This window comes from Cornus florida, unplaced genomic scaffold (assembly GCF_030987335.1).
Source record: "Cornus florida cultivar Cherokee Brave unplaced genomic scaffold, ASM3098733v1 CherokeeBrave_3.0.0_Hap2_Chr04, whole genome shotgun sequence".
NCBI lineage: Eukaryota > Viridiplantae > Streptophyta > Magnoliopsida > Cornales > Cornaceae > Cornus > Cornus florida.
In genome coordinates, this window is record NW_026775574.1 from 32,310,791 (window position 1) to 32,326,796 (window position 16,006).

Consider the following 16,006-nt stretch of genomic DNA (forward strand, 5'->3'; position numbering starts at 1 on the left):
CACCCAATTACATCAAAAGAAAAACTTTTTGCTCAGAGACAAGAGACCTGTAGGAAAGATGTGGAACGAGCTTTTGGGGTCTTGTAGATCAAGTGGGCAATAAAGCAATGACCAGTGCGTTTTTTGGGATAAATGAGACTTGTGCCTTATAATGAAAACGTGCATCATCCTTCACAACATGATCATTGAAGATGAGCGCCATGCCAATGTTGGAAGATGGACTCCGCCACCGGAGGAGACCATCTCGATTCCACTTTAATTCAAAATCCATCAATCTTAGTTTCACACATCTACTCTCGCCAAGTCCAAATTCGCAACAAAGAGATAAATATGCGTTGAGAAAAGATTTAATTGAAAATTTGTCGAACCACTTTGGTGAAGAAAGTGTTCAATTTATGTTGCATTATTTTATTTTTAAATTGTTATGAAGTTTATGTAATGGAATATTTATTGTGTAATGTTTTATTTTGAAATAAATAATTAAATTGTTTTTTGATTAAATTATTTAGCCAATATGTATGAAATCTTGTAAACAATACAATATCTAATTTATTAATTTATAGAGGTGAAAACAAAGACACATTTTTTTTAATAAAACAAATCATATTTTAAAATAAATTAATTTCAATTTGTTAGGGAAATTTAAAAAAATTTCTTTGGTTAGCCAATATAGTCGTTAAAGCATTGTTTGGCAGCCAAACAGTATCTAAAATGGCTATAATGTCAATAGGAACATTGAAAATTTTGAAAAGAAAATAAAATCATTTTTTTTCAATTTTTTTAAACATTTTTTTTTTGTCCAAAAAAGTCTTAAGGCACTATTTGTGTCAGCCAAATAGTGCCTTAACGATTATTTGGTTCAATTATTTTGAGGAGAAAAAGAAAAAGAAAAAGGAGAGACCAAAATAAACCAAAATTTTGATTTTTAGCTTTTATTTCAGCCAAACATGGCCTTTCAAACAGTGTTCTGGGCCAAAATTAAAAAAGAAAAGAAAACATAGGTGGGTCCGCATGGCAGGCATGCACTCGCTAAGAGGGTTGCTGAAAATGGCGACCCATTCCACGATCTGCATGACGTGGCCCAAATTTAATGACCCACAATGGAGCAAATTGGGTCGCCAAAATGAGACTAAATCGCCGAATTGGGCTGTGTTGGAGTTGCTCTTGAAAGCCTCGCGTTCACACCCGCTTTGTTAATCTCTAAAATTTTTGCCATGAAAAAAAATAATAATAATAATTAGTACTAGTCCAACCGGAGGCTAAATATTCAGTATTTTTTATTAAAAAAAAAATTAACTCTTACACAATAATCTATAGGTTGGAGCATTTTCCTTTTAAAAGTACTAACTAATGTTATATAAATGTATATAAACTTTAAACTTGTATATATTATTTTTAACAACATAAAAAGATTACTCATATTTTATAATGTTCACTAACTTTTTAATTGTCTATTAACTCTTTAATTATTTTTTATAATAATTTTAAAAAATTAATTAATTTTATTGCAATGTTTATTAGTTTAAATGAATGTGTGTATAATATATATGTAATTGATACCAACCCAAAAGTAATATATATATATATATATATATATATATATATATATATATATATATAGCAATTTGCAACACATATTTCATTGTCTATTCTTATACACAGCTATAGCTCTCGAAAAAGGTAAAAATGAGTGGATTGAGTTAAATTGGAAAAATTGTCTATTCTTATACACAGCTATACCTCTTGAAAAAGATAAAAATGAGTGGATTGAGTTAGATTGAAAAAAAAAATAGGTAACTCCATTCAAATTGTCTTAGTAAATACTATCTAATTATTTTTTTAATTTTCTAACATATTTTTTTTATAATAAAAATTAGATAGGTTTGGTTGGAAACTAAAATTTCATATTATAAAATATATATATATATATATATATATATATATATATTTTTATATATATATATATATATTTAGCATAGTTACAGTTCAAATAGAAATAGAGGTGACACTTGAGCAGCTTTACCCGAGCAATCCGAAACCAACCCAAAATTTTAGTGAGCTTGATTTTGAGATTAGAGAAAATTTTAAACTAAAATTTTTTCAATCACAAATTCAAAGCACTGATTCAATGTTTCCAAAACATGCTCTTAGTTTTGATGTTTTGATTATAGTTCAAATAGAAATAGAGGTGACACTTGAGCAGCCTTATCCGAGCAAATTCCAATTTGGATTATAGTGACATATGTTCCTGATGTTTCTGAAATATTTATACTTTATACAATTGGTGAATTCAATGTATTATGTTTCGATTCATTATAGAATTGATAGTGTTCACTTGATTACAAGAAATATTTATATATGTATGTGATGGCGATCAATACATGAATATAAATAGTAATCATAAATTTGTCATAGTCAGTAATTATGGATGGACTCATAATTAATTAAGACTTGAACTGGATCCGCGTTAGGTTGAGATATATTGCGAGAGCCGTCGTATGCAAGCTCACTATCACCGTCATGGCATTTGACTCTTAAGCATGAGAAAAGTATAGACTCTTTTATTAATTAATAATTACTTTGATTTGTTCGGCGGATTATTTGGGATCCTTAGACCGACACTTTGGGTAATTATGTAATTAATAGTTAGAGGGTTATATTTTCAATATTTGCATCATTACTACTTGTATTTATTTTGTATTAATTATGGTTGATCACAAAGTAAATTCGAAGGCCTTCTTGTGTTTTTAGACAAAATGATTTATTATATATTTATTTATTTAAATTATTATTTTTGTCAAACAAATGTTTTATTGTGATCGAGCCAGAAATAATCAATGGTACCAAAATAAATATATTAATTAAGTAGTCGGATTGATAGTTTTATTTATCCCATAACTAATTATGCATAGAGGGGTCAAAGTGCAATATTGACTTAGAGGTTATTTATTATTTAATTGGAGTTCAATTAATTTCTTTTAGTGGAGTAGAAATTAATTTATGATTTAATTGAATTAGGTCCATGGATCGGGCCAATTATTAATTCATTATAGCCAATAAAATAATAAACCCAAATGATTCTCACTCATAGCCTAACTTGATATTGGAATCCTATTAGATTTGAGACATGTGAATTAGAGATTGGGAAGGATTTGTTGTTTCCTTTTCTTTATCTTTATGTTGCCTATAAATATACATGATTTATGTATATTTTAGTAGTGATTTTTATGAGAAGGAAAAAGGAATATATTTTCTCTCTAAAAAATTAGGGTTTATATTCTCATCTTATGGAGGCTCTCACAAGCCTAGTTTTCCAAGGTCATTCATGGAGGCTTATGAGTGATTCCTAAAGGCCAAACAATTACCAAGAAGATGGAGATCCAAGGAGAAGGCATCTTGCTAAGGGATCTACAATAAGTGAGAACATTCACTTTAGAGGAAAGAATTAAAGATTTACTCAGACATTTGATGTAAGTATTCAATCTGTTAATTGAATTATACATCATATTTTATTTTTGCATAAAACTTGTCTCTATGTGATAAATCAAGATCTATGTATGAAAATCCCTCAGCAAGTTTTCAAACTTGCACGTATCCCAACAGTGGTATCAGAGTATGGTTTGATTCATTACTAGAGATCATGTTTTTATCAAAATTCATCATTTATGGATCCAATTTTGATATGCATATATTTATTTATTGATGTATGTTGATGTATGAATTAATATATTGATATATATTGATACATGATGATGTATGTATAATTATGAATGGATGATGATGTGTGTTTGGGCCATGGATGAAGCTTATAGGTTAATTGAATGTAATTTTATCTTTTAATGAATGTAATTAAGGCTTTGATTTAGCTGTTTGAAAGTTCAATGATGTAATTTAATTTTTTTTTCATTGTATTTCAAATTGTAAATTTATTTAAAGCCATGTAATCTTCATCAAAGGATGTTATGAAGCTTCAAGAAGGTCCAAGAAGCTTAAATTAGGCTTCAGGAATTTTTTGGGATTTTTTAGAAATTTTTCAGAATTTTTTTAAAATTTTTAAGGCCTAAATATAATTTTTCTGGAATTTTTATTATTTTTCGGCGATTTTCCGGCGACCGGAGGGTCGCCGGCGGCAGGATCAGCGCAGGAATAGGGGAGGATAATCCGGTGTGGCGCGGTGCACATGCACCCGCACCGAAAATCGTTGGATCATCATCAACCGTGAGAGAAGATCCGTGTAGCGCAGCCCATGGAGCGCATGGAGGTCAGCCAATCAAGAAGGCGTGTGAGAAGCACGCGCTGAGGCCTTGCAGCGCCATGAGGAGCGCTTCTCACTCCCACACGCGCATGGCAGCGCGTGAAGGCGCGTGCCACGCGCCTGTTGCTTGAACCAGCGTGTAGGGATGCACTGCAGCTCCTTCGGGCACGTGCCGGCTTGTGCGGGGCCCTCCGGGTGCGTTCCAAGCATCGTTTTGCTTCTCTTATCGCGTACCAGCTTTCTATAGGTGTTTACGGACTGTTGAAGGACGCTCGTACAGCAAGAATATTATTTAAATATTAAAAGCTGAATCCATTGGTCATTTAAATTGCTTCTGTCTGTGGTTTAATTATTTATTGATGTATGTGATGCATGAAATAGATAATTATTTATTAATTATTATTCATGCATTGGATCTATAATATTTAATTAAATGACTTGATTTATATTAATTAAATTATGAAAATTAATTGGATTTGATTACTAATTAATTTGAGGGCACTTATTGGGAAACGGAAAATTATTTTTGTAAATTATTTTTACAGTGTGCCTCAAATTAAATATTAGTGAATCATTTAAAGTCCAAATATTTTCTAAATTTAATTGGATTAAAATCAAGACATTTTGCATGCATTGTATCATGTAAATGATTAAATTGAAAACTCTAATTATGAATGATTAAAAATTGAGTGGGAGCGGGAATTTTTATACATTACCCCATGGCCTTCGTTATTAAAACCATTGTAATTAGATCTTCAAAAATAAGGCCCCACGCATGATTTGAAGAGTCTTAATATTACAAGAATGGTTGTCTCATGAAAATAAAAATATTAAATGTTCATTATAATTAGATCTTTAAAAAAAATGCCCTTCGCATGATTTAAAGAGTCTAGATTATAATGATAAGATATTTATTGTTTTATTTTTCATTAGAGCATTAATAACGTTATACACTCAATCTAAAATTAATAGTGTTAGCTCCCCAACGAAGTGGTTTACACTAGGTGATTTTAGAAAGGCTAAACATAATCGGGAATCATTTCATATACATAGACAAGGCATTGTCTTAAGAGATATGGAGATGATAGGATTTGTCCGCCAATAGTAATAATGAACTTCGCCAACCGAATAAGTTATTGGCGTATTGGTTATCCGATTTTTCATGCAGTGGTTAAGGACCCACATTTTATTTTAATGGAAGTGCTCGCCTAATAGCAAATGAATCTCAACAATAGTAATAATGAACTCCTCCATCAGGATAAATTATTGACGTATTGATTGTATGATTTATTGTGCTACAAAGTTGAGGGACCCGCATTAATTAAAAGGGATTGTTCACCAATAATGATAATGATCTCTTATTATATTTAAGATTTATTATATTATGTGGTTAACAAACTCATTTTAATTTTAAATATGCATGATAGTATTAATAATTCACCTTGCATATTGTATGAATGCATTTATATTCAGTTATTTATGTCTAATCCATTTAATCCACTTGTTATGATATTTAATGTAATTGGACCTCATTTATATTGACTGGAAAAGGAACTTAGATATTTTATTCACAACGTGGTGGTACAAAATGTATTTACTACTCCTAAACCTAATCCTTTTGCTTTAAGATACCCAAGAGAACATTAATACTTTTAATAAGTGAAATATGGCAAATGATAAAATTTGGTGCAATATTCTAAAGTTTATCTCGAATACGTTCCAAAGCTAACATTTACATTATTTTATTTTCTTCAAGCATTATGTTAAATGTCAATGAGATGTTTTAGTGAGATTTGATAGAGGAGATGTCTAAATACTATGTCAGACTTGAATACCATTAAGATAACCTAAGGAACTCCAGTATGAGATCGAATTTTGAAAAATGATTGTTTATTATTTAAAAATTTAACTAGAGACCAATAAGGCTAACTTGGGTGGTAAGTTTCAAGTTGACATGATTATTACCTTGTTACCAAATTCATTTGACTCTTTTAGAGTGAACAAAATAAGGAACCAGTTTGAGTTCACACTCGCTGATATTCTTATAGAATTGGTAACAGATAAAGGGATAATCAAAAGTATAGGCATTCCTATCAATCTAATCTAGTCTATACCATCTTCAGGCCCAAGTGGAAGAGCAAAGGAAAGAAGAAGGATGAGAATAGGACTAGGCTAGCACAAAACTAGGGTATTCAAAAGGTTAAAAGGAATAAAGCAGTGTATGTTGAGGGCGAATAAAACTGTTTCTTTTGCCGCTAACTAAGACACTCAAGGACGAACTGTCTAAACAATAACGTGGCATAGGAAAATATATATTTAATCATTGAGCCATGTTATGTGGTTGTATCTATTAATTCCTGATGGATAGATTCTGGAGCCACTAAACATGTTTGCAATTCGTTGCAAGGATTTCAGGAATCCAGAAGCCTCGATGATAAGGAATATATTTATACTTGACCTAATGTCAATGTTGTAGCTAAGTCAGTGGGAGTATTGCATCTGAAATTAGAGAGTATGAGGATATTAGGATTAGAGAACTATCTTTATGCACAGAAGTTAGACGCTATCTAATTCTTGTTTCACTTGTGATTTATAAAAACTGGATTGTTATTTTGTAAAACTGGTTTTATAAAATTGAATAGATATGTGATTACTTCTGGTGCATTGAAAGATAGTTAATATACTATAATCACAAACTTTTAAAATTTGCAGGATGTAGAAACTAATGGTGCATCTTCTAGATTGAATGTTAAGAGAAAAATTGTTATTCCTGACTCATTGTAATTTTAGTGTCTATTTTTGGGTTGTAATCAGTCAAAATGAGATTCAAAGATTGGTCAAAGAAGGTTTATTACCTAGTGAGGCAGAGGAGCCTAAACCAAACTTATGAATCCTGTTTTGAAGGATAAATAACTCTAAGGGCTTAATCAGCCAAATGAAATAAACATAAAGAACAATTGGAGTCGGTACACACAGACACGTGTAATCTTATGAACATCCAAGCAAGTTTACTCACGTTTTGGATAAATTTATCTGATGCGACACGAGTCTTAAACTTTTGGTACATTCTGAAAGTGTCAAGACTGATGTGGAGCACAGATTAGGTAAACTTATCAAAATAATCCGATCTGATCGTGGATATGAGTATTTCTTGGGATAGTGCAAAGACTATATGGTCAATGAGGGTGTTGTGTACTAGTTTTCCGCAATTGACGCTAAATGAATTTAGGTGTCAAATAGGAATAACAGAATTCCGCTTAACATGGTTAGATCTATGATCAATTATGCCACATTATCTCTTTCATTTAAGAGTTTAGCGTTAATAATATCGATGCGCATTATGAACTGCATTCCATCTTAGTCTGTCTCAAGGATACCATTGAGCTGTGTTTTTGACTAAATCTTAGTTTGGATCACATGCATATATGAGGTAATCTTGCACATGTGCGCTTGATATTGACAAGTAAGTTGGAAATAGATCATACGCATGATAAATTTGATAGCTACTCTAATAGGTCACTAGGACGGATTATTTTATGATCTCAATGATAAAAGTTGATTGTTTACACTCACTGTTTATCTATAGGAGAATCATATTATGAATTACATACCTAGTAGCATAATGTTAGAGAATATGGTATGAGTACCAGATGTACCACATGATGAACACACTTATTATAGAGATTGAGAATAATATATGAATTCCCTATTGATGCGTTAGCATCATCTAATACACAGATTTCTGCATCGGTACATTATTGTAGTGGGAGGATTATCATCCAATCCGACAGAATCATGTTTTTAGGTGAGACCGTTATGGACATCCCTGTTAAACATGAGTTGGACCCAGTAAGCTACACGGAAGCGTGAATCGATATAGATACAGATCGTTTTGGCAAGTTGCTATGAAATCAGAGTTGGAATCTACGTATTCTAATAAAATCTGGGATCTTGTAGAGCTTTCTAGTAGGGTGATACCTATGGAAGGCAAGTTAATCTACAAAAGGATACCAGAAGGTTTCTTAGTAATTTACTCATGTGTGTATAAGGGAATGTCATTATTTTTTCCTAATTCTATATATTGATGACATCCTACTCATTTATAATGACATGGAAATTGTGTCATCAATGAAGAGGTAGTTGTTCAATTAGTTTTAAATGGAGGATCTTCAAGATGTAAGCTATATTCCTAAGATCAAGCTTTTGCAAGATCAGGTTAGAAGGAAAATAGGCTTATCTTAATAATCCTACATTGATAAAGTTTTGACCAAGTTTAGTATGCAAAACTCAAATAATGAGTTCTTGCTTGATTGACATGGATTGCTCTCTCTAGTGGGAAGTTTTACAAGACTAACAGAAGAGATTGAGCAAATGAGACTGGAACTATGTAATACCCCTAATTTTAAAAGGATATTTCTGGTATTTTATTTTTGATTTAATTGTTTTTTTATTTGATTAATTATTTCCTTGTTTGTTGTGTTGCTTAAATTGCATGTATTTTGTTTAATTTTTAATTATTTACTTAATTGTAAATTGTTTTAAATTGAATAGGGTTATTTTGTTTTAAATTGATTTAATTGATATTTGATTAAATGTGTAATTGTTATTTGTTTATTTGGTATTTAATTTTATACTTGTTTTATTTAATTATGGTTATTTTAATTGAGTTATTTGTAATTGATTTAATTAGTTAAATGCATGAGTTAGGATTAGGGTTTTAGGTTTCATGGTAGCCGACTTGGTATATGTAGGTTTCCTTCTTGTTTTGCAACTAGAATTAGGGTTGGGTATTACAAACACCTATAAATACATGTACGAGTTCTACCTAGGGTTTTAAAAACAAAACCCATACACGTAGAGAACATACAGAGAGCAACAGTTATGGTTTTGGGAGAAGCAGAGAGGAGAACTTGAGAGAGTTACAGAGAGGAAGGAAGCTAGGGTTGTGGGTTTCAACTGAGACTAAACCTAGAGTGACGAAGGTGGAATAACAATCGGAAACCTCGTCAGAAAATTCAGGAGACGGCAGTTTAGAGTTTCAAATCTGAAACTCAAAGGCAAGTCACTATTTTATTCTTTCCCTTTAATTCGTGTTCTGTGCATGCCTAGTGGACTCCAAGAATTAATTTAGCACTAAAACAGATTAAGTTGAAGTAATATTAATCTTGGAAGCATGTTGAATCGACTGTTAAATCATTGCATAATTCTGTTGTGTGTAAGACGTTGCTTTGTTTAAAAATAAACTGTTTGCGTGAGTTTTAATTTTGCTTAACCTTATGTATTTGGGATTGAATGCATGATTTTAATGGATTCTAGGACTGCAATTGAACTCCTAAATAAGCTATAAAAACTGTACAGAGTTTCTGCACTTCGTCAGAGGCGAAGAAGATGCACAGAATAGGGGATACGGCTCTCAACGGAGGAGAGGCGGCTCCACAAGGGGGTGGAGCCGGCTCCAATAAAGGGGGGAGACGGCTCCACCAAGGGGAGAGGCGGCTCCACTTTTGGTGGAGGCAGCTCCTCTTTTATTTTTTTGATTTTTCACGTTTCTGACTTCCGGTTGGCCTGTAGGAGGGTTTCTGAGTTGTTCTAGGGGCTGTGGTTTATAAAACTATTCCAGATATATTAAAAGAATTGGGAAGCATGTTAGTATTAATATTGAAGCATGGGATAACCTACAATAATATACTGTATGTGGGAGGTTGAATCATACCTTGACATTGCTTACTGTTTCTATAAAGCACTTTGGTTTCTAGCATAATTTTAAACTGTTGTTCATGTTTCAACTGTTGTATAAGCATATATTATATGTTCTGGAAAAAAATAGGTATGCTTAAATGGAAATTAATTGATGTTTAACTATACTATTTATTCCATCAAGTTATGGTACTGTTTTAGAGGAATTAGATGCTGTATTTTACTCTAACATTTTAAAGGACTAGAATGTGACTACTAGATCATATACTAGATATATAATTTGATCATACACTTATTAGATTTGTATGTGTGCTTATTCTGGAGTATAATTGATATGCATTTATCACTGTTTGGTCAACCGTGTAAACTGGAGGATTGTATGTATCGGTATAGGACGGTGACATACTAGGTATGGACTGGATCAAACCCTAAGTCCTACCTAATTTGGATTAAGGTATGGATTAACCATATAGGTTAAGTCCATTACCTACTTGTGTCATGTCAACAAAATAGTTGGATGACTTAATATGGTTTCAAGACGGATGATTATACATATACTAGACCACTACATAAATGGATGGTATTTTGTATTAGGAGGAGTATGGACTTTATATATTTATTATATGGTACCATGGTATGAGCTTGAGTCTCAGGACCATGGTTAGGGCGCGTATATCACCTATGATGGATAACTGGACATAGATGTTGTTCTCTGGTAGGTCTAGGTACACATGACTACATTATTGTGCGATTTGCATGGTATCTCTACTCAGGCTGAGACAGACCTACTGGACTAGTGAGCGTCCTATAGTGTGTACTATATATATACATATGGACTACTCTAGATATTGTTGAGTCTTCCTAGGATGTATCTGCGTATCGGATTACTGTTTGGATCGTAGTAGAATAGGACTTGCATGTGGGCCTGACCCACTCTCTTATTTTTCAGGTGTTCATCAGTTCTAGGGTTAGAGCTTGGACGTGCAGAGCAGATACAGACATTCATTCCTCCGACTACGTAGGAATCTTTTCTATGTTTACCTTTAGTTTCTATTTCAGATATTTTAGTTTCAATTGGGATTTTTAATAATAAGGGGTCCACTAGATGGATTCCCGAGTTATAATTTAAGGAGTTTTGGAGTTTGGATTTAACAGATTTCATTAATTATATTTTGAGGATTTCAATTAGTATTCTTCCAGCTTATTGTTATTATTTATTTCATCTTGTATTCTGTGTTCGGTTACATATTAATTGTTTGATATCCCTCGGGTTTGGGCCTGGGCCTGATCAACCCGTGTCTCGGATCCGAGGGGTATCACAAACTATATGCTTTGGCATATGGGAGTCTCATATATGCCATGGTCTATACCAAACAAGACATCCACTACATTGTAGGGATGGTCAGAAAATATCAGTCCAATGTTGGACTTGATAACAGGTTTGTTGTGAAAAATATCATTAAGTACTTAAGGAGAACCAATGATATTATACTCATTTATAGATGTGATGATATGGTCCTAGTCAGGTATGCTAGTTCTGATTTTCAATCAGAAGTAGATACTATGAGGTTCATGACTTAGTGTATGTTCACTCAATAGAAGGGAAATCAGTTAGTATATTATTAAGCAGATTTCAACTGCTGGCTTAAACCTTCAGGTGGAGTACATTGCAGCCTTAAAGGCGGCAATGGAAGCCTTTTTGGTTTGATCTCACTTATTTAGAGGTTGTGGAGCATACTAGCCTGCCTATCGAGCTATATTGCGACAATAGTGCAGAAGTAGTCCAAACCAATGACCCAAGGTTCTATAGAGGAACAAGGTACATTGATAGGAAGTATCATGTCTTACATGAGATTGTCCGGCAAGAAAATGTACTCATAGCTAGAACATTGCATTGGAACACAACTTTGTTGATCCATTAATAGAGGCGTCATCGATCAATAGTTTTGATCGTCATCTGGATAACATTGGAGTTAGATGTAATTTGAATTGGCTATGAGGGCAAGTGGGAGCTGTTGGGATTTATATGCACTGGCATAGCAAATTCCTATTTGGATTATAGTGACATATGTTCCTGACGTTTCTGAAATATTTATGCTTTATACAATTGGTGAATTCAATGTATTATATTTCGATTCATTATAGAATTGATAGTATCCACTTGATTACAAGAAATATTTATATATGTATGTGATGGTGATCAAAACATGAATATAAATAGTAATCATAAATTGGTCATAGTCGGTAATTATAGATGGACTCATAATTAATTAAGACTTAAACTGGATTCGCGTTAGGTTGAGATATATTGTGAGAGCCGTCGTATGCAATTGCTCACTATCACCATCATGGCATTTGACTCTTAAGCATGAGAAAAGTATAGACTCTTTTATTAATTAATAATTACTTTGATTTGTTCGACGGATTCTTCGGGATCCTTAGACCGACACTTTGGGTAGTTATGTAATTAATAGTTAGAGGGTTATATTTTCAATATTGGTATCATTGCTACTTGTATTTATTTTGTATTGATTATGGTTGATCACAAAGTAAATTCGAAGGCCTTCGTGTGTTTTTAGACAAAATGATTTATTATATATTTATTTATTTAAATTATTATTTTTGTCAAACAAATGTTTTATTGTGATCGAGCCAGAAATAATCAATGGTACCAAAATAAATATATTAATTAGTAGTCGGATTGATGGTTTTATTTATCCGATGACTAATTATGCATAGAGGGGTCAAAGTGCAATATTAATTTAGAGGTTATTTATTATTTAATTGGAGTTCAATTAATTTCTTTTAGTGGAGTAGAAATTAATTTATGATGTGGCGATCTTGTGGGCTGGTGTGTGTGAGCGTGTGCAGGGGGCACCAGTAGGCTACCACACTGGGCGAGCTACAGGTGCACAATCCCACATCGTCTGGGTGTGGATGGGGCAAGTGCTATATGTAGATTCAACACCCTTCTATGACACAATGCGTTTTAAAGCTGTGATGGCTGTGAACCCATCAGAACTCTGTAGTTAAGCGTGCTTAACTTGGAGTAGTACCAGAATGGGTGACCCCCTGGGAAGTTTCTGGTCTGGGTGAGCCAAAAGCGGACAATATTGTGTCTGGCCAGGGTGAGGGTCGTTACAAATGGTATCAGAGCCTGACCCAGCCGGAAGTGTGGCCAACGAGGACGTTGGGCCCCAAAGGGGGGGTGATTGTGGCGACCTTGTGGGCGGGTGTGTGTGAGCGTGTGCAGGAGGCACCAGTAGGCTACCACACTGGGCGAGCTACAGGTGCACAATCCCACATCGTCTGGGTGTGGATGGGGCAAGCGCTATATGTAGATTCAACACCCTTCTATGACACAACGCGTTTTAAAGCCGTGATGGCCGTGAACCCATCAGAACTCTGTAGTTAAGCGTGCTTAACTTGGAGTAGTACCAGGATGGGTGACCCTCTGGGAAGTTTCTGGTCTGGGTGAGCCAAAAGCGGACAATATTGTGTCTGGCCAGGGTGAGGGTCGTTACATATGAATTAATTGAATTGGGTCCATGGACCGAGCCAATTATTAATTCATTATAGCCAATAAAATAATAAGCCCAAATGATTCTCACTCATAGCCCAACTTGATATTGGAATCCTATTAGATTTTAGACATGTGAATTAGAGATTGAAAATGATTTGTTGTTTCATTTTCTTTATCTTTATGTTGCTTATAAATATACATAGTCTATGTATATTTTAGTGGTGATTTTTATGAGAAGGAAAAATGAATATATTTTCTCTCTTTAGAAAATTAGGGTTTATATTCTCATCTAATGGAGGCTCCCACAAACCTAGTTTTCCAAGGTCATTCATGGAAGCTTATGAGTGATTCCTAAAGGCCAAACAATTACCAAGAAGATGGAGATCCAAGGAGAAGACATCTTGCTAAGGGATCTACAATAAGTGAAAACATTCATTCTAGACAATAAGTGAAAACATTCATTTTAGAGGAAAGAATTAAAGGTTTACTCAAACCTTTGATGTAAGTATTCAATCTGTTAATTGAATGATACATCATATTTTATTTTTGCATAAAACTTGTCTCTATGTGATGAATCAAGATCTATGTATGAAAATCCCTCAGAAAGTTTTTAAAACTAGCACATTTCCCAAGAGTAAACATGATCCGTTTGTTAGGGTTTGTCTAAATACTACATAGTTAGTTTTGCTCCTTATCAATTTTGGTCTCAAGCTCAAGTATAAGTTCGAAATTGATTAAATAAGTCAAATGAATTGAGCTCAGCTTGGCAAGCAATGCTCATGGCCAAGCTCAAACACTATTATTTAGACTTGATTTGAGTTTGAGCTGTCAAATTCGAGTTTTATTATCTAGCTCAAATAATTGAAAACTTGATTCGACTTATGCTATGTTTAGTATCACCGAATTGGCATTTTGAATTTGAGATTGGAGAAAATTTAATATAAATTTTGAACTAAACGTTTTTCAATCTCAAATTCAAAGCACTGATTCAATATTTCCAAACATGCTCTTAATTTTTATTACAGTTCAAATAGAAATAGAGGTGACACTTGAGCAGCCTTACCCGAGCAATCCGAAACCAACCCAAAATTTTAGTGAGCTTGATTTTGAGATTAGAAAAAATTTTGAACTAAACTTTTTTCAATCCCAAATTCAAAGCACTGATTCAATGTTTCCAAAACATGCTCTTAGTTTTGATGTATTGATTATAGTTCAAATAAAAATAGAGGTGACACTTGAGCAGCCTTATCCGAGCAATCCGAAATCAACCCAAAATTTTAGTGAGCTTGATTTTGAGATTGGAGTTGGGTTCAAATTTAAGAGTCCAAGTTCATTTTTGGATGGGAATTGATCATATTTGATGTTTTTAATACCATATGTTAGTCACGTTAATGATAAAGTTGCATATTTTACCATTTGATGGTGCTAAAACATGAGTTTGTAATGATTGTCACAAATTTTATTACTATTATAATTTATAAATAAATGTGTGGTATAACAATAATAAATAGTCTGGGAACACTCCATTTGTATGTTCTGTGAAATAAGATCAATGTTTGATGCATTAGTATAATATGTTTTTCTTTTTCATAAAATTATATTTATTAGCATATTTTGTTTACCTCGAGGTCACTCATTCACTGCGTCTTTATTTTTTAAAATTTAGTCAAATCTCATTTTAAGAACCATAGAGGATGAGTTTAATGACGATAAAGTTGAACTATTATATAACTTAAAGGTTACACAGTAACAATTCAGGAGAGGGAGAGGGGGACAAACTTATATGGTAATTTTTTTTTTGAAATTTCGGTGGGAATAATTTTAAAATTTTATAAGTATATGAAACAAAAATAAAAAAGTCAAAAATATATAATACAAAAATAAAAATTTCAGTTGCTGAACTCTCAATAACTTTGTGCATGATCACAAATTTGAAATATAAAACAACAACTCTATAAAAAAATAATACTACGTACATTTAACTATCACTAAACCCTAGAACAAAGAGAGCCTAGTCAAATTCACACGAAAAACCATGGAACTGGTGCGAAGCTAAGCAACCAATATTTATTTATTTATTTTTGACAATCATTTATTGCATGCCAATAAGAGTCAATAAGGTTGGATTGTTCCCCCGGCCTTTGTTCGAGTTTTGCAGTCTTTCATTTTTCTCTAACAAGTAAATTCTAATTCTTAACATTCTTGCTCTTAAAAAAAAAAAACATAGTACTACTTTGATGAACGGTTAGAATCATTTGAAATCTGGATGGTTTTATCGTACAACTCATAGTTAATTGCAACCACTAGTAATGCTATCCTTTGAATCCAATGAGCTCTTATACCATCCACTCTCTCTGTACCATATTATTATGTCATTTTTAGGGAGTATACTTTTTTAAGGGATATTTTAGTAATTTTAGGAGGGCAATATGAAAATTTCACTCTACATACTATATATATATATATATTTTAAATATCATTGGAGGTGTGTGTGTGTGTGTGTGAGACATGCCATCCAAGAAAGGTAATAT